This window comes from Dendropsophus ebraccatus, chromosome 5, assembly GCF_027789765.1.
Source record: "Dendropsophus ebraccatus isolate aDenEbr1 chromosome 5, aDenEbr1.pat, whole genome shotgun sequence".
NCBI classification, from domain to species: Eukaryota; Metazoa; Chordata; class Amphibia; order Anura; family Hylidae; genus Dendropsophus; species Dendropsophus ebraccatus.
In genome coordinates, this window is record NC_091458.1 from 8,472,151 (window position 1) to 8,498,934 (window position 26,784).

Sequence of the window (26,784 nt, forward strand, 5' to 3'; positions counted from 1 at the left end):
AGGTATAGATGAGGGGTGTAGTAGTAGTAGTACAGGTATAGATGAGGGGTGTAGTAGTAGTAGTAGTAGTAGTAGTAGTAGTAGTACAGGTATAGATGAGGGGTGTAGTAGTAGTACAGGTATAGATGAGGGGTGTAGTAGTAGTAGTACAGGTATAGATGAGGGGTGTAGTAGTAGTAGTACAGGTATAGATGAGGGGTGTAGTAGTAGTACAGGTATAGATGAGGGGTGTAGTAGTAGTACAGGTATAGATGAGGGGTGTAGTAGTAGTACAGGTATAGATGAGGGGTGTAGTAGTAGTATGGGTATAGATGAGGGGTGTAGTAGTATTACAGGAACATATAAGGGGTGTAGTAGTAGTAGTACAGGTATAGATGAGGGGTGTAGTAGTAGTAGTAGTACAGGTATAGATGAGGGGTGTAGTAGTAGTACAGGTATAGATGAGGGGTGCAGTAGTAGTACAGGTATAGATGAGGGGTGCAGTAGTACAGGTATAGATGAGGGGTGTAGTAGAAGTAGTAGTACAGGTATAGATGAGGGGTGTAGTAGTAGTAGTACAGGTATAGATGAGGGGTGTAGTAGTAGTACAGGTATAGATGAGGGGTGTAGTAGTGGTACAGATGAGGGGTGTAGTAGTAGAAGTACAGGTATAGATGAGGAGTGTAGCAGTAGTAGTACAGGTATAGATGAGGGGTGTAGTAGTAGTACAGGTACAGATGAGGGGTGTAGTAGTAGTAGTACAGGTATAGATGAGGGGTGTAGTAGTAGTAGTACAGGTACAGATGAGGGGTGTAGTAGTAGTACAGGTATAGATGAGGGGTGTAGTAGTAGTACAGGTACAGATGAGGGGTGTAGTAGTAGTAGTACAGGTATAGATGAGGGGTGTAGTAGTAGTACAGGTATAGATGAGAGGTGTAGTAGTAGTAGTACAGGTATAGATGAGGGGTGTAGTAGTAGTAGTAGTACAGGTACAGATGAGGGGTGTAGTAGTAGTACAGGTATAGATGAGGGGTGTAGTAGTAGTAGTACAGGTACAGATGAGGGTCAGGGACATAGCTAAGAGCATGGGGCAGACTGGGGGGGGGAAGGGCATGGGGTACACTGGGCTGGAGAGCATGGGGTACACTGGGGGGGGGGCAAGTATGGGGCACACTGGGGGGAGCAAGGGGCAGACTAGGGGGGAAAGGCATGGGGTACACTGGGGGACATGCATGGGGCACACTGGGGGGAGCATGGGGCAGATCGGGGGGAGAATAGGGCAGATCGGCAGGGGCATGGAGCAGACCGGGGCAGGAGGGAACATACCTGGTGTACCCGCTCTGCGCGGGCGCACACCACCGGCACTTGCGCTCTCCTCCCGCCCGCACTACTCCCCGCAGCGGACCCGCCCCCATAGCCGGACGTGTACGTACGCTTCCTCCCGGCCGCACATGGAGGTCCCTGGAGGAGGCTGCAGATACTGAAGCATCGGGTGATAGTGTCGCTGCTGTACAGCTCCAGCACCCGCAGCGATCACCCGATGCTTCAGTATCTGCAGCCTCCTCCGGGGACCTCCATGTGCGGCCGGGAGGAAGCGAGCGTACACGTCCGGCTATGGGGGCGGGTCAGAGGCGGGACATAGGACGCTGCTGGGCGCTCGCGCTCCTCACGCTGCTTCAGTAGCTGGAGGATGCGAGCAGCCCGCCCGCGCGCCCGAATCCAATGATTTTTTGGGAAAATCGATTTTCGATTTTCCAAAAAAGTCAAATCGATTCTCAAATTCTGGGCGAATTAATCGAATTAATTCGATTAATCGCCCAGCCCTAGACCGGAGCTCCTAATACATAAGCACAATACCTATATACAGTATACACACTGGGAACAAGGACCGGAGCTCCTAATACATAAGCACAATAACTATATACAGTGTATACACACTGGGAACAAGGACCGGAGCTCCTAATACATAAGCACAATAACTATATACAGTATACACACTGGGAACAAGGACCAAAGCTCCTAATACATAAGCACAATAACTATATACAGTATACACACTGGGAACAAGGACCGGAGCTCCTAATACATAAGCACAATAACTATATACAGTATACACTGGGAACAAGGACCGGAGCTCCTAATACATAAGCACAATAACTATATACAGTGTATACACTGGGAACAAGGACCGGAGCTCCTAATACATAAGCACAATACCTATATACAGTATACACACTGGGAACAAGGACCAAAGCTCCTAATACATAAGCACAATAACTATATACAGTGTATACACTGAGAACAAGGACCGGAGCTCCTAATACATAAGCACAATAACTATATACAGTATACACTGGGAACAAGGACCGGAGCTCCTAATACATAAGCACAATAACTATATACAGTGTATACACACTGGGAACAAGGACCGGAGCTCCTAATACATAAGCACAATAACTATATACAGTGTATACACACTGGGAACAAGGACCGGAGCTCCTAATACATAAGCACAATAACTATATACAGTGTATACACTGGGAACAAGGACCGGAGCTCCTAATACATAAGCACAATACCTATATACAGTGTATACACTGGGAACAAGGACCGGAGCTCCTAATACATAAGCACAATAACTATATACAGTGTATACACTGGGAACAAGGACCGGAGCTCCTAATACATAAGCACAATAACTATATACAGTGTACGCACTGGGAACAAGGACCGGAGCTCCTAATACATAAGCACAATAACTATATACAGTGTACGCACTGGGAACAAGGACCGGAGCTCCTAATACATAAGCACAATAACTATATACAGTGTACACACTGGGAACAAGGACCGGAGCTCCTAATACATAAGCACAATAACTATATACAGTGTATACACTGGGAATAAGGACCGGAGCTCCTAATACATAAGCACAATAACTATATACAGTGTACACACTGGGAACAAGGACCGGAGCTCCTAATACATAAGCACAATAACTATATACAGCAGGGGTCCTCAACTGGCGGACCGCGGTCCGAACCCGGACCGCGGAGGCCAGCTGTCCGGACCCCTGGTCAGACCTCCTAACCGCCCCGGATCCGGTCCGTCCCGCTTCCCGCCGCACTGCCTCCCGCCCCATAGGCGTACTGTCCTTAGATGTCAGTACGCCTGTGGGGCTGGGGGCAGTGTCGGTCCGGCCCCCGGCTTATACGCGCTCTCTGGGGATGTCCCAGGGATTCCCCAGCAGAGCGCGCACCACAGACCTCAGTGTACGCTGCCGGCCTGTCCTTCCCGGAAGTTTAGGACGGCGGCGTACGCTGAGGTCACTGATGCGCGCTCTGCTGGGGAATCCCCGGGACATCCCTACAGAGCGCGTATCAGCTGGGGGCCGGACCGACGGGAAGAGAAGAAGACAGCCGCAGCGGGGAACGAGGTGCTAGGTGAGTTGTTTTTGTTATTTTTTTTTCTCTCTGGGGGGCATCTATAAGGGGAGAGCGCACAGGTGGACTATATACTACAGGGGGGACCTCACAGGGGGCTATATACTACTGAGGGGGCTATATACTACTGGGGGGAGCGCACAGGGGGCTATATACTACAGGGGGGACCTCACAGGGGGCTATATACTACTGAGGGGGCTATATACTACTGGGGGGAGCGCACAGGGGGTTATATACTACAGGGGGGACCTCACAGGGGCTATATACTACTGAGGGGGCTATATACTACTGGGGGGAGCGCACAGGGGGTTATATACTACAGGGGGGACCTCACAGGGGCTATATACTACTGGGGGGAGAGCACAGGGGCGCTATATACTACTGGGGGGGACCTCACAGGGGGCTATATACTACTGGGGGGAGAGCACAGGGGTGCTATATACTACTGGGGGGAGCTCACAGGGGGCTATATACTACAGGGGGACAGCGCACGGGGGGGCTATATACTACAGGGGGACAGCGCACGGGGGGGCTATATACTACGGGGGAGCTCACAGGGGGCTATATACTACTGGGGGGAGAGCACAGGGGCGCTATATACTACTGGGGGGGACCTCACAGGGGGCTATATACTACTGGGGGGAGAGCACAGGGGTGCTATATACTACTGGGGGGAGCTCACAGGGGGCTATATACTACAGGGGGACAGCGCACGGGGGGGCTATATACTACAGGGGGACAGCGCACGGGGGGGCTATATACTACAGGGGAGCTCACAGGGGGGCTATATACTACAGGGGAGCTCACAGGGGGCTATATACTACAGGGGAGCTCACAGGGGGCTATATACTACAGGGGGGAGCTCACGGGGGCTATATACTACTGGGGGGAGCTCACAGGGGGCTATATACTACAGGGGGAGAGCACAGGGGGGCTATATACTACTGGGGGGAGCTCACAGGGGGCTATATACTACTGGGGGACAGCGCACAGGGGGCTATATACTACTGGGGGAGAGCGCACAGGGGGGCTATATACTACTGGGGGGAGCTCACAGGGGGCTATATTCTACAGGGGGAGAGCGCACGGGGAGGCTATATACTACTGGGGGGAGCAACAGGGGGCTATATACTACTGAGGGAGAGTGCACAGGGGGGGCTATACACTACTGGGGGAGCAACAGGGGGGCTATATACTACCAGGGCAGTCACCCCCTTTGTACCTAATATCAAAGGCCTGGTGAGAGAGAAAAAAATGCCAATTTTCCCGCTAATAAGCAGCAATTCTGTATATAAATAGTTGAACGTTTGTGACAAAGTAACAAAACACGTTTCCTACTGATGTTCAGCTCGGACCTTCACCTGACAATAGACCCCGGTAAGTGGACCCTCACTAAAAGTTGTTGAGTACCGCTGATATACAGTGTACACACTGGGAACAAGGACCGGAGCTCCTAATACATAAGCACAATAACTATATACAGTGTACACACTGGGAACAAGGACCGGAGCTCCTAATACATAAGCACAATAACTATATACAGTATACACTGGGAACAAGGACCGGAGCTCCTAATACATAAGCACAATAACTATATACAGTATACACTGGGAACAAGGACCGGAGCTCCTAATACATAAGCACAATAACTATATACAGTATACACACTGGGAACAAGGACCAAAGCTCCTAATACATAAGCACAATAACTATATACAGTGTACACACTGGGAACAAGGACCGGAGCTCCTAATACATAAGCACAATACCTATATACAGTATATATACACTGGGAACAAGGACCGGAGCTCCTAATACATAAGCACAATAACTATATACAGTGTACACACTGGGAACAAGGACCGGAGCTCCTAATACATAAGCACAATAACTATATACAGTGTACACACTGGGAACAAGGACCGGAGCTCCTAATACATAAGCACAATAACTATATACAGTGTATACACTGGGAACAAAGACCGGAGCTCCTAATACATAAGCACAATAACTATATACAGTGTATACACTGGGAACAAGGACCGGAGCTCCTAATACATAAGCACAATAACTATATACAGTATACACACTGGGAACAAGGACCGGAGCTCCTAATACATAAGCACAATACCTATATACAGTGTATACACTGGGAACAAGGACCGGAGCTCCTAATACATAAGCACAATAACTATATACAGTGTATACACTGGGAACAAGGACCGGAGCTCCTAATACATAAGCACAATAACTATATACAGTATACACACTGAGAACAAGGACCGGAGCTCCTAATACATAAGCACAATAACTATATACAGTGTACACACTGGGAACAAGGACCGGAGCTCCTAATACATAAGCACAATAACTATATACAGTGTATACACTGGGAACATGGACCGGAGCTCCTAATACCTAAGCACAATAACTATATACAGTATATACACTGGGAACAAGGACCGGAGCTCCTAATACATAAGCACAATAACTATATACAGTGTACACACTGGGAACAAGGACCGGAGCTCCTAATACATAAGCACAATAACTATATACAGTGTATACACTGGGAATAAGGACCGGAGCTCCTAATACATAAGCACAATAACTATATACAGTATACACACTGAGAACAAGGACCGGAGCTCCTAATACATAAGCACAATAACTATATACAGTATACACAGTGGGAACAAGGACCGGAGCTCCTAATACATAAGCACAATAACTATGTACAGTGTATACACTGGGAATAAGGACCGGGGCTCCTAATACATAAGCACAATAACTATATACAGTATATACACTGGGAACAAGGACCGGAGCTCCTAATACATAAGCACAATAACTATATACAGTATATACACTGGGAACAAGGACCGGAGCTCCTAATACATAAGCACAATAACTATATAATCTCACCGGACAAAACGCCGCCTCTGGCCTTGATTCACCTGGACTCTATTAGGAAGTGCGGCCACAAGGTTTTGCAGGTACGTCGCATCCAGTTTAAGCCACTGAGGAGGTGATGGCACAAAATTTAGCAGGCCGATTGAGATGTAATAGGGTGTATGAGTGACCCACCTCCGGCTTGAACCTGAAATTGCACACATTCGGGGTGAAATGCTTCATTTGGCCTTCGGTGCACTAAACAACGTCCGTCATTGTAATAAAGACAAAAAAACGTGATTCGTCAGACCAGATTACAGTCCACCAGTCAGCTACTCTCCACCTTCAGTGATTTCTCGCCTATTGAAGACGCAGCTTTATCTGCCTGTGTGAACAATGGCCTCTTGTGAGGTGAACGACTCCAAATGTTCATTGCTAACAGGCAGGGGCGCCGCAATCATGAGGCGACTTGAATCGTCTGCCTCAGGCGGCGCCACCAGCTGTCTTCGTGGGGGCGGCATTCAGTGGCAGATTATAATATGGGCGGTTCGGGCGGCCGCCCACATTATAATCCGCCACTGACTGTACTGGAGCCCCCCCGCCCCCCGGCAGTATCTGTAATGAGATGCTGTGAGCGGGGGAGACTGTATTCATAAGCGCCGCGCTGTACTAAATCAGCCGCGCGGTGCTGATACTACAGCGCGGCGCTTATGAATACAGTCTCCCCCGCTCACAGCATCTCATTACAGATACTGCCGGGGGGCGGGGGGCTCCAGTACATGCATTCCACGTCCGTGATCCGACAGGATCACGGAACGTGGAATGCAGCCTTAGTCCCCCGGCTGATGTGTGGCTGCCCGGGGTGTCCCGTCCTGTCCCCGGCAGCGCGCGCATCAGAGAGCTCCCCGTGCGCCGGAAGTCACAGCCACAGGCACACGGGGAGCTCTCTGATGCGCGCGCTGCCGGGGACAGGACGGGACACCTCCGGCAGCCGCACATCAGCCGGGACCAGACCAGAGAGGCTCGACGGGGGAACGGAGGGCAGGTGAGTTATGTGCTGTTTTTTGTTTTATCTGCTGTGCAGGGGGGGGGGACCATGTATAAGGGAGAGGGGGACCATCTATAAGGGAGAGGGGGACCATCTATAAGGTAGGGGGGGGGAAGGGGACCATCTATAAGGGGGGGGGGGAAAGAGGGGGACGATCTATAAGGGAGGGGGGAAAGAGGGGGACCATCTATAAGGGGGGGGGGACCATCTATAAGGGAGGGGGACCATCTATAGGGGGGGGGGAAGGGGACCATCTATAAGGGAGGGGGACCATCTATAGGGGGGGGAAGGGGACCATCTATAAGGGAGGGGGGAAAGAGGGGGACCATCTATAAGGGGGGGACCATCTATAAGGGAGGGGCGGGAGGGGGACCGTCTATAAGGGGGGGAAGAGGGGGACCATCTATAAGGGAGGGGGGAGAGGGGGACCATGTATAAGGGGGGGAGGGGGACCATCTATAAGGGAGCGGGGACCATCTATAAGGGAGGGGGAGAGGGGGACCATCTATAAGGGAGAGGGGGACCATCTATAAGGGAGAGGGGACCATCTATAAGGGAGAGGGGACCATCTATAAGGGGGGGGAAGAGGGGGACCATCTATAAGGGGGGGGAAGAGGGGGACCATCTATAAGGGGGGGGAAAGAGGGGGACCATCTATAAGGGAGGGGAAAGAGGGGGACCATCTATAAGGGAGGGGAAAGAGGGGGACCATCTATAAGGGAGGGACCATCTATAAGGGAGGGGGGAGAGGGGTACCATCTATAAGGGAGAGGGGACCATCTATAAGGGGGGGAAGAGGGGGACCATCTATAAGGGGGGAAGAGGGGGACCATCTCCTAAAAGATCAGCACCCTCCTCTCCTGACATCCTCTGTGCTGCTGTGACCTTTCCTAAAAGATCAGCACCCTCCTCTCCTGACATCCTCTGTGCTGCTGGGACTTCTCCTATAGGATTAGCACCCTCCTCTCCTGACATCCTCTGTGCTGCTGGGACCTCTCCTATAGGATTAGCACCCTCCTCTCCTGACATCCTCTGTGCTGCTGGGACCTCTCCTATAGGATTAGCACCCTCATCTCCTGACATCCTCTGTGCTGCTGGGACCTCTCCTATAGGATTAGCACCCTCATCTCCTGACATCCTCTGTGCTGCTGGGACCTCTCCTATAGGATTAGCACCCTCCTCTCCTGACATCCTCTGTGCTGCTGGGACCTCTCCTATAGGATTAGCACCCTCCTCTCCTGACATCCTCTGTGCTGCTGGGACCTCTCCTATAGGATTAGCACCCTCATCTCCTGACATCCTCTGTGCTGCTGGGACCTCTCCTATAGGATTAGCACCCTCCTCTCCTGACATCCTCTGTGCTGCTGGGACCTCTCCTATAGGATTAGCCCCCTCCTCTCCTGACATCCTCTGTGCTGCTGGGACCTCTCCTATAGGATTAGCCCCCTCCTCTCCTGACATCCTCTGTGCTGCTGGGACCTCTCCTATAAAGTCAGCCCCCTCCTCTCCTGACATCCTCTGTGCAGCAAGGGACCAAACATTATGTTTATTGGGGACAGCAGTGGGGGGGCAGTAGTGGCTTATAATGTGGGCGGATTGACGGGGGGGGGGGGGCGTCATTCTATAGTTCGCCTCGGGCAGCAGAGAGGCTAGAATCACCCCTGCTAACAGGTTGGGAAGGACGTTCATTCTCTGCCTGCAGCAGTTCCTGTTGGGTTTTGGGAGCAATTTTGATCCACAAGCGGTGGAACTCGTTTCCAGTCCCTCTCAGCTAGGATCCTTTTCTGACATTGTGTTTCGTGGCCAAGGAGAACAGACAAATACGATTGTCCCTTCTTGCCACACCACTTGAAACAAACTAACTGTTCGATGACTCCATTTTGGACACTACACCCCTCAAGGCATTTATATGGGGGGGGGGACCTTGACTTCAACAGATGTATCTTAGCACATTTCTGTAAGAGTTATACAATGTCTCCTGAGAACAGGCGTACCCCATATAGGAGGAGGAGGATGTGCAGTGATCTCTACAAGAGAGAATCCTGTGCACTTATGAAGAACCCAACGGTAGGAGAGATGGAGTAACTTAACTTATTGTGTTGTGTGAGTAAGGGAAGGGGGGGCACTTTCTCCTCCCGTCAGGCCCCGTGGAGGAGATGAGATAACCCTGCAGCTGCCCACACGGCCTGCTAAACTCTGTGCTGTGTAAGCTGTTTGTGAGGGGCAGCTGCAATGTTATCTTGACAGGGCGTGCTTCCCTCTGGTATCTTCACAGGCCGTGCTTCCCTCTGGTATGGCGACCTGTGACCTCTGCACGGCCTGTGTGCGTCCTCCCTTGTTCTCTTCAACCTCCCTGGGCAGCATCCAGGATCTTCTGTCTCCCTCCATCCATGTCTATCTGTACCCCTGGTTTTTGAGTAAGATTACTTGTGTTCTCTGTCTGTATTTAGAATATCTCTGTCTCCTCTTTTGTTCTCTCTCATCTATCCATCAACTATCTCTCTATCCATCCATCCATCTATTATCTATCTATCTATCTCTCTATCTATAGATAGATAGATAGATAGATAGATAGAAAGGAGATAGATAGAGAGACTCCGCTGGGAATCCCGCCTCACTGACTCAATGTCTCACGCGCCTCCGCTCAAAAAAATTGACACGTCAATTCTTTTAGCGGAAAGCAGAGTCGCGTGACACATCACATGAGGCAGGCGGAATTCCGAGTGGAACGGAGGTCAGCCTGTTGTGTCTTACTGGTTGTTCTTTGGTGGGCCCCAAAGATCATTAGACTCGTCTCCACTATCCATAGTATGTTCAAACCATCAAAGCAAAGATCATTAGACTCGTCTCCACTATCCATAGTATGTTCAAACCATCAAAGCAAAGATCATTAGACTCGTCTCTACTATCTATATACTATCTATGTTCAAACCATCAAAGCAAAGATCAGCACACCACTCCAGGGTAAGTTCACAAATGAACATTCACTACTTTAGTTAAGGGGTTCAATCTACAACCAATATTTCTACCTTAGGTATATTTCATCAGAATCGGTTATAGAATAAATTCTCCCTCAAGTACAATCTACTAAAGCTAAACCATCCATGTAGTCAAATCAATTCCATAACAAGACACTTTTGTTCCAATATAGCTTAGGTATAGATCGAAATAGTCAATTGTAGAATAGACTCTTATTCACTTTCTAACCAGAGGAGCAGCCATGTTAGATCAGACCAGTTACACAGGATTATATATTAGTCAGCAGGATTAATTATGGGATATACTCTAAGTCAGTTATTAGCAGAGGAGTAAGAACACTTTAAGGGTATAAACCCACACACCGTATATGCAGCGTATTTACTGCTGCGATACGCAGCAAACTCGCAGCAGATTAGATCTAAATAACTGAACACAACATTAAATCTAAACCATCATATCTGCTGCGTATTTGTTTCTTATCTGCTGCGTATACGGTGTGTGGGTTTGTACCCTAAATAATCCCAAAAGGCTTCATCTAGGTCCAGGTTAGGAAATCTAAGCAGTTCTATATCTGTTCACCTCCTCCTATACGTCACTCCCCAGTCACTAGTAGGGATGCACGATGCACCGAAATATCGATACTACTATCGGTATTTCGGGCAAAAATACGATTCGGTATCAGGATTTCCTGGTATCGATACTTCATGTTAAGTTGCCTAATAACGCAGCTGAACATGAAGTATAGAGCAGAGAACACGGCGGGCGGTTAGCAGAGCGCCGGCCATGTTCTCTGAGTACAGCCCCCTGGTGTCACCTCCTCCTCCGCCCGCCCCTTCCTCCGCTCACAGCAGTGATAAGCGATAGCCGGCACACAGCGATCGCATGTGCCGGCTATGTAACTGTGCAGATGCCGCTGTCACAACTGACAGCGGCATCTGACCCCTCCTGAGCAGCTCCAGAAGCAGTGAGTACTATCTAGCCGACCCCCGCAGCCTGTCACACCTCAGTCTCTTCTCCTTCCTGGAATGCAGCCGGAGTGAGGAGCTGCGTCTGGGAAACTGACCTGCCCGGCAGAGTAACCCTTTCCTGTCTGGGTGCTTCCAGACTGCCTTGCCTGCCTCTGTCTCCAGCTGCTACGAGTGTGAGCACTTATGCAGCATGGAGGAAGAGAGCGATGAGGGGGCAGTGAGACCGGTAGAGGCATCTTCATTAGCAGCTGACAGGAGCCGTGTGCAGCGTCTGCCCGGCTCCCATAATCCCCCCTGCCCCAGCACAGGGCTCGTCAGTTCTGTAACTATGAGGCAGGGCAGTGTCGGGACACAGCAGAAAGAACAGGTAATAAATCACACTTCCTGTCTCTTCTGTGAGCAGTGCGGCAGAGGTGACAGGCTATCAGTCAGGGAGAGTGATCTGTGAGCCAATGAGGTGAAGGTCCTGTATCTCCTGCTCCTCATAAATAACACTGAGGAGCATACATCACCTGCTAAGTACATGACCCCTGCAGAGAAGCCATTAATATTTATTTTTCATGTAGGTTTTGCAGTACAAAACTGCCTGGCCTTACTTTTCTGTACACTGAATGGGGGGCCCCTACATGTAAATCCTGCAGTGGCAGTTAGAGTTGTTCCCATGAAGACATGTGTCCCTCAGGATCTGCTATGTATGTCCAGTTATTGCAGGTGCCATCTGGGACCAGTACAAAACATCTGATCCAGGGACCCCTCCAGCCTGGGTTCTGTCCCCACATGCGGCGAGTGAAGGTTTATCTGACTAGTGGGCCTGACTGGAGATTCCTACCTTGTATTCCAGCATATGAGGCAGACAGGAACCAGAATAAGCGTCAGGTAGAGTAGGAATTGAGCAGAACGTAGTTTAATAACGTCACATACAGCTTAGTCACAGATGCAGTATAGTAGTTATATTGTGCTGTTGCTGCTTTCCTAGAAGATACCTTGCTGACACTTGTAATTTCTGGTCAGAAGATTATGACTCTGATAAGCCCAAGCAAGCACTACTTCTCCAGTCAGAAGCAGGATGAAGAATGCCTGCTACAGGAAGTGACGTGGAGACTAGGCTATAAGACACACCCACTAAGAGACGAACCAAAAAATGCGAAAATGGAGGGGAGTCTAAACTCTTGGCCAGCAGATGGCAGCACAGCAGGAATACATGTAATGAATACAACAAGGAATGAATGTAAACAATGCAGTTATAAAACATCTGAATAACATACAGATAAGTGAGGAGAACAGCACACTCCCCGTCTGAAATTCCCTTAGGGGGATTTCACTATAAACTAATTTCTATGAAATATAGTGCAAAACCTGAAACAAAACATGTTAATATGCAATATAAACAGTGAGATAATCCTGTTTCATAACTGAGGAATAAAGTTCTTTAAAAGAAAGTTCAGTCCTGTTCATCCGCCAGGAACATCCTCAACAGGCAATATCAGGATCAGTTCGTTGATAGGCCTTGCAAACGTTTTGGTCTCACCCTTCCTGGAGATCTTCAACTCCACCTTCCGGATCTTGCCATCCTTGCTGGGAAGAACTCTTGTAACTAGTCCCATAGGCCAGTCCATCCTCTCGGTTTGTTGTTCCTTCCCCTTGCTGGCAGTAAGTGAGGCTTTGACATAACATCTTGGGATGTGGATCTGATCCAAGGCATACAAAGATTGCTTCCAGGCTTCCCACTTTTGCTCCTTATCAGAAGGAAGGGGGGCATCCCAATCCTTAATGGTTTCAGAAACCTGTCTCAGTAGGGATTTACCTTGTATGGTAATGGGCGCTACAAATCCCAGTGGATCGTATAGGCTGTTCACAACTGACAGGACACCACGTTTTGTAAAGGGTTTGTCTGCACGACTTACTTGAAAGCCAAAGGAGTCGGCGGACAGATCCCACCTCAGGCCTAAGCTTCTTTGCACTGGTGGATCGTCTTGTCCCAGGTTTATGTCCTTGAATCCAGGAGCATGATCATCTGACTCGAAGGCTCTCATGACAGCCAGGCTGTTTGAAGCGATTTTGTGTAGCCGTAGTTTGGCTTGGTACAGCATGTTTTAAGTCCTTTTAAGTAAATCAATTGCCTCTTCTTCAGTAGGTAATGATTTGAGTCCATCATCTACGTAGAAGTCTTTTTCTACAAAGTCTCTGGCATCCTTTCCATACTGGGACTCTCCCTCTTTGGCGGTTTTGCGAAGGCCATAAGTCGCTACAGCAGGTGAAGGGCTGTTCCCAAATACATGTACTCTCATGCGGTACTCCACCATCTCCTCGGTGGTGTCATTGTCCTTGTACCACAGAAATCTGAGGAAGTTCCTGTGGTCCTCTCTGACTATGAAGCAGTGGAACATCTGTTCAATATCAGCGGTGATGGCAACAGGCTCTTTTCTGAACCTCATCAAGACTCCGACAAGGTTATTTGTCAGATTGGGACCTGTGAGAAGGACGTCATTAAGTGACACACCTTGATGTTTGGCGCTTGAGTCAAATACAACCCTAATTTGGTTAGGTTTTCTGGGATGGTATACTCCGAATGAAGGTAAGTACCAGCACTCCTCGTTCTTCTTCAAAGATGGAGCTGGTTCTGCATGGTTGTTCCGGAATATTCTTTCCATAAACGTGACAACGTGTTCTCTCATTTCAGGCTTGCTGTTTAGGGAAAGCTGAAGAGAGTTAAATCTTTGCAAAGCTTGTTCCCGGTTGTTTGGGAGTCTTACCCTGGAAGCTCTGAACGGTAGTGGAGAAACCCAGTGATTGGTTTCCTCCTTAGAGAATTCACTGTCCATAATCTTGACAAAGTCTCTGTCCTCTACTGACAAGGCTACTTTATCGTCATCCTTCGTTGTGAGGAACACTGATCTCCCCAAGTTGTCAGCATAGGGGGAGGGAATGACGTCAGGCAGCTGTATGAGGTCTGGAGGTTTCTCCTTGACTTTATAGTGATGAGGGCACGGCTTGATGCAAGATGTGCGTCCGTCCCTGTGCACGTAAGTCTTAAAGGAGTCAATTCCTGATTGATCCAAGCATACATTCCCAATGATTACCCATCCCAAGTCCAGTCTCTGGGCGTATGGGGCATAGTCAGGACCGTTACACTGCTGACGCACTTTGTGTACCCTTAGATTGTCTCTGCCAAGCAGGAGTAGAATTTCAGCGTCCATATCCAAGGGTGGGATAACACTGGTCAGGTGCCTTAGGTGTGGTTGGTGAAATGAAGCTTCTGGGGTAGGAATCTCATCCCTGTGATCAGGTATTTGGTCACATTCAATCAGTGTAGGTAAGGGTATCTCTGTGTCTCCATTGATGGGAGAAGCGATGAATCCCTGTGCTCTTCTGCCACAAGTCTCTATGCTGCCTGAGCAGGTGTTTAACGTATAGGGTTTTGTGGGTCCCTCGATCCCAAAGGCTTCAAAGAATTTAGGTCCGGCTAGGGACCGGTTGGTCTGGTCATCAATGATTGCGTACATTTTTAGAGCCTTTTTTGGTTGTCCTTCTGGGTAAACCTTGATCAGACATATTCTGGCACAACATTTGTCCCTTTGGCTCTCCCCACATACCTCCGAGCATGAACAGGAAACATCAGTGGTAGAGTTAGCACGATTCTGAGGCTCCCCGCCATGGCTTGTAGTGGGAATACTGGTAATTGCAGCCGATGAATCGCTGGTGAGTGGGGTTAGGTGCATAACCGTGACATGTCTGTCGCTGTGACACTCCTCACACTTAATGGCAGATTTACAGTCCTTAGCCATATGCTCCAATGAGGCGCAGCATCTGAAACATACTCCTAGCTCAGTGAGGATTTTCTTGCGTTCCTGTATGGGTTTGGACCTGAAGCCTCTGCATTTATTTAGTGAGTGAGGTTTTTTATGAATGGGACATTCACGATTAAAGGACTTGTCTCTTGATGAGTTAGTTTGGTGTTTACCCGTGGATGCTGCAGGTGGTGGCAGGTTAGTCTTTCTAACACTCGCACAGTTCTTAAAGTCTCTGTGTTTCTGTGTGGCACCTTCATACCTTGATGATGATGCAGCTGGAGTGTTGAGCTCCAGGAAGTCAAGACTGGGGTCATTCCTCATCTGGGCCTGTTCGTCGATGAACCTGGAGAAGTGGATGAATGGTGGAAAGGTGACATCATGTGCTCTCTTATATCTTGAGACTGATGTTGCCCACTTCTCCTGCAAACTATATGGCAGCTTTGTGACGATAGGGTTTACTCCATGGGCGGTATCCAGATAGCATAGTCCAGATAGACGAGGATCTCTTTTAGCAAGTTCCAGTTCCATGAGCAGATCACTCAAGTCCTGAAGCTTGTGGACTTCCTTCAGATTAATCTTTGGGATATTCTGCAGTCTCTTGAATAGGGCTTTCTCTATTGCTTCGGCACTGCCAAAGGTACGTTCAAGTCTCTGCCAGGCAGCGGCAAGACCTGCTTCAGCTTGTCCCACATAGACAGTCCTTAAGCTCTTGATGCGATTTGTAGAGCCAGGGCCCAGCCATTTGACCATGAGATCAAGCTCCTGCTCTGCGGTAAGGTTGAGGTTGGCGATGGCAGCTTTGAAGGTTGCTTTCCAGGCTCTGTAGCTCTCTGCGCGGTCGTCAAATTTGGCGAGACTGATGTTGATCAGCTCCCTGCTAACCATGTACCTTGCGAACTCAGATATATCTGTTTTCTCACTTCTTGTTGCCGTGTCAACTCGTTGTACCCCTTGGGCGTATGGGTTGGATGGCGTGAAAGGGTGAGATGTTCCAGGGTAGAATGATGTCGCTGCAGGGTTGAGCTGTGGTTTAGCCTCTATAAGTTCTGACGACCGCTGCTTGTGCTGTGCGACTAGGCCAGAAGACACTCGGTAACCATCTTCTTGTGATAGTTGTCCTTGAGAAGGCACATCTGGGTGATGATCATCAGTTTGTGCGGGTGCTATGGGTGGCACCGTAGCTGCAGGTAGAGCTGACTTGGATATTTCAGTGTTGTCAGCTTGAATGGTGCTAGAAATAGGGGGGCTGCAGGTAACTGATTCAGCACATAGTCATTGGTGCGATCGACAGGATTGTCTGTTTCTTGTGGCAAGCAAACTGGATCAAGACTTTGGCTCATTGCTTGCTCAAGTACCTTTACTTTGGCCAATGCAATTTCCTCTTCCATCTCTGTTTGAAGAATCTTTATCTAAGCCTCTGTTTCTGCACTCTCTTTTTTAGCCTTAGCTTCGGCCATTACTTCCTTTTCTCTGAAGGCACGCCTTATTTTGGATTGCTCTGCATCTATGCGGGCCTCTAGTATCCTGTCGCTCAGGACTGAGCTTCTTGAGCACGAGGATCTGTATGACCGTGATGAACGTTTAGATTAATTTGATCGGTGCGATCTAGTCTCTTGGCGTCTCTTTCTATTTCTGATGATTCTGCCTTGATCAGCTCTGTTAAGGCTTCATCGATATTAGAGGCTTTTAAGAAGGTGATATACTTTGCAAACAGTCTCTTATATCTTTCATGCTCTGTATTCAGCCGTGCGACAGCATCTTGTTGACTCTCGGCGTCACCCTTGAAGGATTGAAGACTTGCCATGAGGGAGGTAACTCGTTTCCATCTCTCTTCCAGGTCATCACAGAGCTCATTTTTTGCAGTATGATAATTCTCAATTACTTTTAGTGTCGGTTTGAGAGAGCGTCTTGGTCGGACAACTTGGTCTGTTGGGAGTGTGAGTTCTGCTTCCTGCTGTTCCAAATCATCACTATCGACTTGTCCTTGCTGTGTTTTATCACTGGGGAGTTGCTCGGGATGCTTTTCGGCCATTTTGATTTAAAGTGTACTGTCTCTTTAAGAAAATTAACTTTGGAATTGGGGTCTGAAAATCGCAGCACAGCTTCTTTAGGACACCCCGATATGATTCCCAGCGTTATTTGAGTGATTTGTGAGGTTTTCAAGTCTGGGTGGCCAGACCAACGGGAGGTAGTATGCAGCAAGTCTCTTAGGAGGGGTATGGTCAGAGGGAGCCTCACACACAAACTGTTCTTCTACTGAGTGATGAAAGGTTCATGTAAGATATGAGAAACAGCTTGGGGTGCTTGTGGAAGACTTCTATGCAGGTGTAGAATACAGCAGACACACACTGTGCTTGTCCTGAGGCCTGACCAGACGTGCTGTCTCAGATTAGCTGACCATGTGCTTGTTGCTATGGAGACCTCTGACTGGTCTGGGTTACAGGCAATTTCTAGCTGTGATTTTGGGCTTTTAAAGGGAATGTGTCGCAAAGTAAAAAAAAAAATTGAAAGTGTTAAAACTGAATTTGTTTTTTGTTTTTTTTTGTTAATTTAGATGTTTTTCATTTTTTTTACATGTAAGGAAATATGAAAAATTAACAATCTAATTTTTCCTATTTCCCAGTGATGGCCACCAGGGGGAGCTCCACCAGGAAACTGCTGGTAAAAGCAGCCTGAAAGCTGGATGCTGAAAAGAAGAGGCAGTCCCTGTTCAACTGCTGTGACATCATCACCTCCCTCCTCTTTTCACAGGAGAACAAAGAGGGGAAAGGTGATACTATGTGTACTGCTGGGCAGCGCCATTTTGTTGTTGTCTGCACAGCAGTACACATAGAAGAAGCATGTCCCTAGCCTTTCATAATGCACCTCAGCTGCTGCAGAACCTCCTAATACACCTAAACCTGCACACAGCTCGCCCACACTCACCTCACTCACTTCTCACTACCCATCCCCCGCATGCACATAGGTAGAGGAGGTGTGTGTGTATATGTACAGGCTAATGCTCTCTGGCGTCAGTAGTGTCACACATTACACAGGTAGAGGTGGTGTGTGTGTGTGTGTGTGTGTGTGTGTGTGTGTGTGTGTGTGTGTGTATTTATATATAATATATATATATATATATACAGTGGGGCCTTGGATTACGAGCATAATTCGTTCCGGGACGGCGCTTGTAATCCCAATCCACTCTTAAACCAAAGCAAATTTTCCCATAAGAAATCATAGAAATGCAGACAATTGGTTCCACCCCCCAAAAATATTGATTTATTATTCTGAATAACATGTAAAACTAATGAAACAAACATTCAGAAACAGCAGAATATGTGATATTGTAAGTTACTGTGCAGTAATGGAGAGGATGGGAAACACAAGGGCGGACAGAGACTGCAGGGAGCATGAAGGAATGAGCAGGCAGATGTGGGCACATACATGCAGCACTCTCTGTCCGGGGAGAGAGGGGTTACAGCTATGGAGAGATTACCTCCACAGTCCTGTCCCCTGATGTAGGCCCCAGCCTGAAGTGGATCTGCTATGATTTGGAAGGTGAGGGAGACTTCCTGGGTCAGAGTACAGGGCTGTAGACCCCACTATGCAGACCAAGCCCCTCCTCCACTCCCCCCCAGTACAGGGAGCTCTTACACCAAAGCAATGCTCTTACACCAAGTCACAATTTTGAAAAACTGAGCTCTTAAACCAAAACACTCTTAATCCAAGTTATTCTTAAACCAAGGTACCACTGAATATATATATATATATATATATATATATATATATATACACACACACACACAGGAGAGTACAGGCTATTGTTCTCTGGTATCAGCAGTGTCACACGTTACACAGGTAGAGGAGGTGTGTGTATATATATATATATATGTGGGCAAAGTCCTGCAGCACTCCACAAATGTAATACAGGTTGGTGCCGAGCGGTAAGCACAAGGGACCAGTCGTGCCAAACTTATCGAAAGGTAGAAAACCGCAGAACTCCGGATAAATTCAAAAGAATGTGGTTTTTATTTTCACCCAAAAACTTGTGACGTTTCTCTCTCGCTGACACACTGCTTAATAAAGCTCTCAGCGGAACATCGCAAGTTTTTGGGTGAAAATAAAAACCACATTCTTTTGAATTTATCCGGAGTGCTGCGGACACCAGCGAGCAATATCCTGTACTATCATATATATACAGTATATATATATATATATATATATATATACACACACACACACACACACAGAGGAGAGTACAGGCTATTGCTCTCTGATGTCAGACATTACACAGGTAGGGCAGCAAAGAAGCTGGGGGTAGGGGTGGGGGTAGGCACACTGGGGTGACAGGGAGAAGCTGATGTGGCAGGGGGGAGGGAGGCTGGGGTGACAGTGGGGAGAGGCTGGGGTGACAGTGGGAGAGAGGCTGGGGTGACAGTGGGAGAGAGGCTGGGGTGACAGTGGGAGAGAGGCTGGGGTGACAGTGGGGAGAGGCTGGGGTGACAGTGGGGAGAGGCTGGGGTGACAGTGGGAGAGAGGCTGGGGTGACAGTGGGGAGAGGCTGGGGTGACAGTGGGGAGAGGCTGGGGTGACAGTGGGGAGAGGCTGGGGTGACAGGGGGGAGAGAGGCTGGGGTGACAGGGGGGAGAGAGGCTGGGGTGACAGGGGGGAGAGATGCTGGGGTGACAGGGGGGAGAGATGCTGGGGTGACAGGGGGGAGAGAGGCTGGGGTGACAGGGGGGAGAGAGGCTGGGGTGACAGGGGGGAGAGATGCTGGGGTGACAGGGGGGAGAGAGGCTGGGGTGACAGGGGGGAGAGAGGCTGGGGTGACAGGGGGGAGAGAGGCTGGGGTGACAGGGGGGAGAGATGCTGGGGTGACAGGGGGGAGAGAGGCTGGGGTGACAGGGGGGAGAGATGCTGGGGTGACAGGGGGGAGAGAGGCTGGGGTGACAGGGGGGAGAGAGGCTGGGGTGACAGGGGGGAGAGAGGCTGGGGTGACAGTGGGGAGAGGCTGGGGTGACAGTGGGGAGAGGCTGGGGTGACAGTGGGAGAGAGGCTGGGGTGACAGTGGGGAGAGGCTGGGGTGACAGTGGGGAGAGGCTGGGGTGACAGTGGGGAGAGGCTGGGGTGACAGGGGGGAGAGAGGCTGGGGTGACAGGGGGGAGAGAGGCTGGGGTGACAGGGGGGAGAGAGGCTGGGGTGACAGGGGGGAGAGAGGCTGGGGTGATGGGGGGAGAGAGGCTGGGGTGACAGGGGGGGAGAGAGGCTGGGGTGACAGGGGGGAGAGATGCTGGGGTGACAGGGGGGAGAGATGCTGGGGTGACAGGGGGGAGAGAGGCTGGGGTGACAGGGGGGAGAGAGGCTGGGGTGACAGGGGGGAGAGAGGCTGGGGTGACAGGGGGGAGAGAGGCTGGGGTGACAGGGGGGAGAGATGCTGGGGTGACAGGGGAGAGAGATGCTGGGGTGACAGGGGGGAGAGATGCTGGGGTGATGGGGGGGGGAGCTGATGTGGGGCACAGGGAGAAGCAGGCTGGTCCCCCGTTACGGGGCCGGAGTGAGCTGGGCGTCCGCCCCCACTAACCTTGCAGCAGACCGGAGACCAGCCAGGACGGTCCCCCCAGTATAGTTACAGGGCCGGAGTGATCTTCGGGCACGGACAGGCTGTAATACACCCTCCCGGAAGCTCACAGCTGCAGCCCCTCGGTACCTGGATTCTCTCCTGCTCTGCAGCGCAATGTCACATGGCCGCCGAGCAGGAGAGAATCCAGGCACCGAGGGGCTGCAGCTGTGAGTTTCCTGGACGGTGTATTACAGCCTTTCCGTGCCTGAAGCTCACTCCGGCCCTGTAACTATACTGGGGGGACCGTCCTGGCTGGTCTGCGGTCTGCTGCAAGGTTAGTGGGGGCGGATGCCTAGTCCGACGCTGGGGGGGGGGGGGGGAGAGCTGCACAGAATTCTCCTGCCCACTCACTATGCGGTCTCTCTCCTCCCCTGTTCTCCTTCCTCTTGCAGGGACTTCAAAAAAATGGCCACCCCTCCCCAGGTAAGCTGTGTACTGCGCATGTCTATGCACATGCGCAGTACACAGTGACGGAGCCTCCAGTTTGAGTGAACCAGACGGACTCCGTCGGTTCACTCCAATGTTATAGAGGTGCCGTATAGTGTCTGTGTGTATGTCGTGAAATGACGTCACACACAGACACTATTAAAATGGCAGCCCCCTGTGCATACATTAGTTTGAATAAAAGACACTCAAGACCAATGTAAAAAAAAAAAAAAAAAATACAACACACCTATTTTTTCTTGTTACTTTTTATTAAAACATTTTCAAAAATGTGACACTGTCCCTTTAAGTGAATCTTCTGACTGTTCTGTCCCCACATGCGGCGAGTGAAGGTTTATCTGACTAGTGGGCCTGACTGGAGATTCCTACCTTGTATTCCAGCATATGAGGCAGACAGGAACCAGAATAAGCGTCAGGTAGAGACGAGGCTGAAGTTGGTTTCTTATTCGGCAGTTTCTTATTCAGAGGATTTTTCTTTTTCCTGTTTTAGCTATTATTCTTACAGAAAATGTATAATATTCATACCCTACCGTAAGTGAGGGGCCCTGAGAGGACTGGTGATAAAAATGGCAAAAAAAGACCCCACGGTTGGCATAAAAATGGGCATGAAAGTAAAACCACAAAATTATTATTTAAAAATAAAATTGACTTTGGGCCACTGATCTCACACTAATAATACACAGATAGGCATGCCCCGCATCACATCCAAGAGAGTCCAGCCTGGCCCAAAGTGGTTCTGGGTATAAAAACTGGCATCAAAGTGGGCACATAGCCATTTTTCATGATTTGAATAAGTAACAGCTATTTTCAAAGGGTTAAATGAGTTTGGGCCACTGATCTCACACTGATAATACACAGAGAGGGATGCCCCGCATCACATCCAAGAGAGTCCAGCCTGGCCCAAAGTGGTTCTGGGTATTTTGTGAATAAATGTTTAGCGCCGCACTACCCCTTTAAGCAAACAGGGCTAAAGTACTCAGGAGGCATTTGTCAGCATAACAGGATCCCAGAATTCGCTGTCCCATCTCGTCTTATTAAACATTTCTCGGCTAACCCTGAATACATTTCTATAATAACAATACCTGCAGCAATGTTTTCTGCTGACAGGTCTGCTTTAGGCTATGTTAGGCCTCATTCACATATCCATAGTTCAGCCAGTGAATACGGACCTGTAATGGTGGACCGCACTATGAATGTGCAGTAACAGTGCTACACAGTTTACGGAGCACTATGTAGAAGACAATGATTCGTGCCGCAAATGCAAGTCCGCACTATAATCTATCCTTTATTTTTTTTGTAGCGCGGGACGTGGACCTGAACACTTGTACAGATGTGTGAACAGGGCTATTGAAATATATTTGTCCTATGTGTTGCCTGCAATGTCAGGGTCCCCTTGTAGCCATATAGGACCCCTTTGTAGCCAGTAAGACCGCCCTTGTAGCCAGCAGAACCTGATTACGGGAGCATTGATGTCCCTGTACCCAGTGGGATTAGCAGATGCATGCTGCAATACTAATGATCGCACTGCGCACGTGTAGGAAGGCCGTTCTGGGTACGAGAGATGGCTTTGCCCCCAAGTGCTGACGTCACCATACCCAAGGAGATGAAAGGAAGTAGGACATCACTGTAAGAAAGGTTGCATCATGTGACTGGACCAGCAATCTCCGAGTAAAGCCAACAAGGAATATATAAGTTCTTTAGTTAAGGGTTAATTTTAGTTCTTTTTTTTTTCAATTTTTCCAGGAATACCCCTTAAGGCTATGTTTAAACAAAGTAAAAATAAGGGCAAATAATGACCATTATTAAAGGGGAACTGTCAGCCAGTTAGATTAATCTAAACTGCTGATAGCTCCTTATTGCACCAAAAACACCATGGATAAAGGCCCAAACTCATTTAACCCTTTGAAAACACCTGTTACTTATTCAAAATAGGACAAAAATGCCAATCTGCCCACTTTGATGCCAGTTTTTATACCCAGAACCACTTTGGGCCAGGCTGGACTCTCTTGGATGTGATGCGGGGCGTCCCTCTCTGTGTATTATCAGTGTGAGATCAGTGGCCCAAACTCATTTAACCCTTTGAAAACACCTGTTACTTATTCAAAATAGGACAAAAATGCCAATCTGCCCACTTTGATGCCAGTTTTTATACCCAGAACCACTTTGGGCCAGGCTGGACTCTCTTGGATGTGATGCGGGGCATGCCTATCTGTGTGTACGTAGTGTGAGATCAGTGGCCCAAACTCATTTAACCCTTTGAAAACACCTGTTACTTATTCAAATCATGAAAAATGGCTATGTGCCCACTTTGATGCCAGTTTTTATACCCAGAACCATTTTGGGCCAGGCTGGACTCTCTTGGATGTGATGCGGGGCATCCCTCTCTGTGTATTATCAGTGTGAGATCAGTGGCCCAAACTCATTTAACCCTTTGAAAATAGCTGTTACTTATTCAAATCAGGAAAAAATTCCAATCTGCCAACTTTGATGCCAGTTTTTATACCCAGAACCACTTTGGGCCAGGCTGGACTCTGTTGGATGTGATGCGGGGCATGCCTATCTGTGTATTATTAGTGTGAGATCAGTGGCCCAAAGTCAATTTTATTTTTAAATAATAATTTTGTGGTTTTACTTTCATGCCCATTTTTATGCCAACCTTGGGGTCTTTTTTTGCCATTTTTATCACCAGTCCTCTCAGGGCCCCTCACTTACGGTAGGGTATGAATATTATTCATTTTCTGTAAGAATAATAGCTAAAACAGGAAAAAGAAAAATCCTCTGAATAAGAAACCAACTTCAGCCCCGAATAAGAAACCAACTTCAGCCTCGTCAGGTAGAGTAGGAAATTGAGCAGAACGTAGTTTAATAACTTCACATACAGCTTAGTCACGGATGCGGTATAGTAGTTATATTGGGCTGTTGCTGCTTTCCTAGAAGATACCTTGCTGACACTTGTAATTTCTGGTCAGAAGATTATGACTCTGATAAGCCCAAGCAAGCACTACTTCTCCAGTCAGAAGCAGGATGAAGAATGCCTGCTACAGGAAGTGACGTGGAGACTAGGCTATAAGACACACCCACTAAGGGACGAACCAAAAAATGCGAAAATGGAGGGGAGTCTAAACTCTTGGCCAGCAGATGGCAGCACAGCAAGAATACATGTAATGAATACAACAAGGAATGAATGTAAACAATGCAGTTATAAAAACATCTGAATAACATACAGATAAGTGAGGAGAACAGCACAGCCTGGGTACAGCTGCCTCATCTGCTCCCTTACCAACTCTAAGGACCACAAACAGGCCAGAGCTCTCTACCCATTTTTCAGCCCCTCTTATCCCTAGAGATCCCCTGCCATTTTGTACTCCCCTCCATGGAGCATCCTACTCCTTCCCCAAATGCTCCTCCACCTCTTATTTCTACCTTGTGTCTCTCTGCTCCAGACCTCCCGTCACTTTGTGCCCCTTCCCTTTCAATATGGTCCCCAAACAGTCCCTGTGTTCTTTTCTTTTTCTGATACTTTCCCAATCTGCTCCGACCATTTGTGTCCCCTTTGCTGTCTCCTACTCCATCCCTCAGACAAACCCCTACCACCTTACGACTCCTACTACCCCACCCACACAGTTATCTCGTACAATTTTATCACAAAGCTCACTTGCCATCTTGTGGACACACCTTGTCACCCCTAAGGGCCCTATTACACCAAAAGATATCCGTAATAGTGCAGACCTGAACGGCGTAAAAACGGTTGGGGGGGTGTAGCTTTTTCTCATACTTAGGTATCGAATTGGTATCGGGTATCGGGTATCGAAATAAAAAATCAAGTATTGGTATCGAACTCAAAATTTTGGTATCGTGACAACACTAGTCACTAGTACTACTACTAAAAGTCTGTAATCCAGCGGATGGAATACACACCGACCACTGATCTTCTTTTACCCAAGGATCAGGTATTCACACATGCTACGTTTACACAGAGCGATAATTTGCCCAATCGAACGATTAACGATTTCGAAGTAACAATGTGTTCTTAATAGCGATCAGTGTTTAGACGGAACGATATATCGTTTGAAAAATCGTTATTGCAATCATTTTAAGATCACTTAAGCCTATCTCACACATTGGGTGAATTGTATTTACAGACCGCAGCGGGCTGATGGGCCGGAGGGATCCCGGCTTGGTATGGGCGCAGGTGTTCAGAGAACCACAATATGACATGGTTAATCCGTAGGATAAAAATTTATTAAAGGCACAACGCTTTTCGGCCACCAAATCAAGGGGGTCCTTTCTCAAGTCTTGTCTGTATATATGATCTTGAATTGTACGGCTCCCTTGATTTACCCCGGAAGGAGTTGCGGTGTTTCTCTCTACCCCCCATGTGCTGCATAGAGTTGTGCCTATAATCTTGCACAACTCTATTAGGTGAGTGCAACTCATGCTCTTTCTTATAAGGATATTCCTTTCCTGATATACTACACCAGGAGGCGCCCCCGCCTTTTCTCTCTTTTTGTTTTCTATTGGGTGAATTGGTGAAAGACTGTTTAGCGATCTGCAAAATTTTAGTGAACAACTAACAATGATTTGAGAACATGATGAAAGATCACAATGAACAATTTCTCGTTCGTCATTTGATCGTTCACTATGTTTACACGGAATGATTATCGCTCAAATGCAATTGTTATCGCGAAAATTCAAACGATAATAGTTTCGTGTAAATGCACCAATACACAGACTACTCTCTGTTTTCACTCAGAGATAACCAGTCTCAGAGGTATACCCTGTGCAGGGCCGGCCTAAGGGGTGTGCAACCTGGGCGCCTCACTCCCGGCCAGCAAGGGGGCGCTACAGACGACAGAGAGCTGCACTGCACACCTGACTAAAAAGATTAGTTAGATGTGCTGGGTGTCTGCAGGAGCGCACCCCCCCCCCCCCCTCTGGCCGCCCGCCCGCCCCCTCCTCCCCAGGCAGCACATCTAACTTCTATTTCTAGTTAGGTAGTGCAGCTCTCTGTCTGTGTAACAGGGCCAGTGTCAGGGGCTGCAGTGTGTGAGGACAGGGGCCTGGGCTCTGTGACACTGTCTAATGATTTGCCTGTCCGATCTATGTACAGTCTGCACAGGCACAGGCAGTAATACACATCATCCTGCAGCTTCTCAGTGCCTGTACTGTAGTTATGTGTATTACTGCTACCAAGCAGTTTCAGTGCCTGTGCAGACTGTACATAAATCGGACAGGCAATATACAGGCTGCTCCTCAGAATCACCCTGCCAGTTCCCTAGGCCCCCTGCTCTCTGGCTGCCCCTGTATATTGCTGAGCAGTGTCCCCAAGGTAAGCAGAACACATAAACTTATTTTTGGGACAATGGATCAGGTAATGACCTGCTACACTGAATGTAGCAGCCACCACATCCCCTATGTCAGCCCTGCAGTGTGTAAACTCACTGTGCCAGCAGCCTACAGCAGAATATACCCCCAGAGATACCAGCTGCTGCAGACTGGCAAGATAAGCAGCCCAGGTCACCAGCAGGGGATCACCTCATCTCCTCTGACTGCAGCCTCACCCCCTCTGATCACCTGGTTATCCAGCCCCAATATTCTACTAAGTCATATGTGTACATGTGTTTTTATTATTATGTTG

General features: G+C 48.6%; 1 protein-coding gene across 5 annotated transcripts in view; it reads right to left on the reverse strand.

Annotated features, from left to right (window-relative positions):
• Nucleotides 1–26,784, reverse strand: part of LOC138792249 (NACHT, LRR and PYD domains-containing protein 3-like) — a 250,482-nt gene that overhangs the window by 188,722 nt on the left and 34,976 nt on the right. The window contains exon 1 of one of the 5 annotated variants that reach the window (XM_069969454.1): nt 20,664–20,739. The exons of 3 other annotated variants lie outside the window; for them this stretch is intronic. The gene's annotated coding sequence lies outside the window, so the exon portion shown is untranslated. Of the gene's footprint in view, nt 1–12,138; nt 12,227–20,663; nt 20,740–26,784 lie in introns of those variants that run through there. One more of the 5 variants, XM_069969453.1, reaches the window with a different exon arrangement.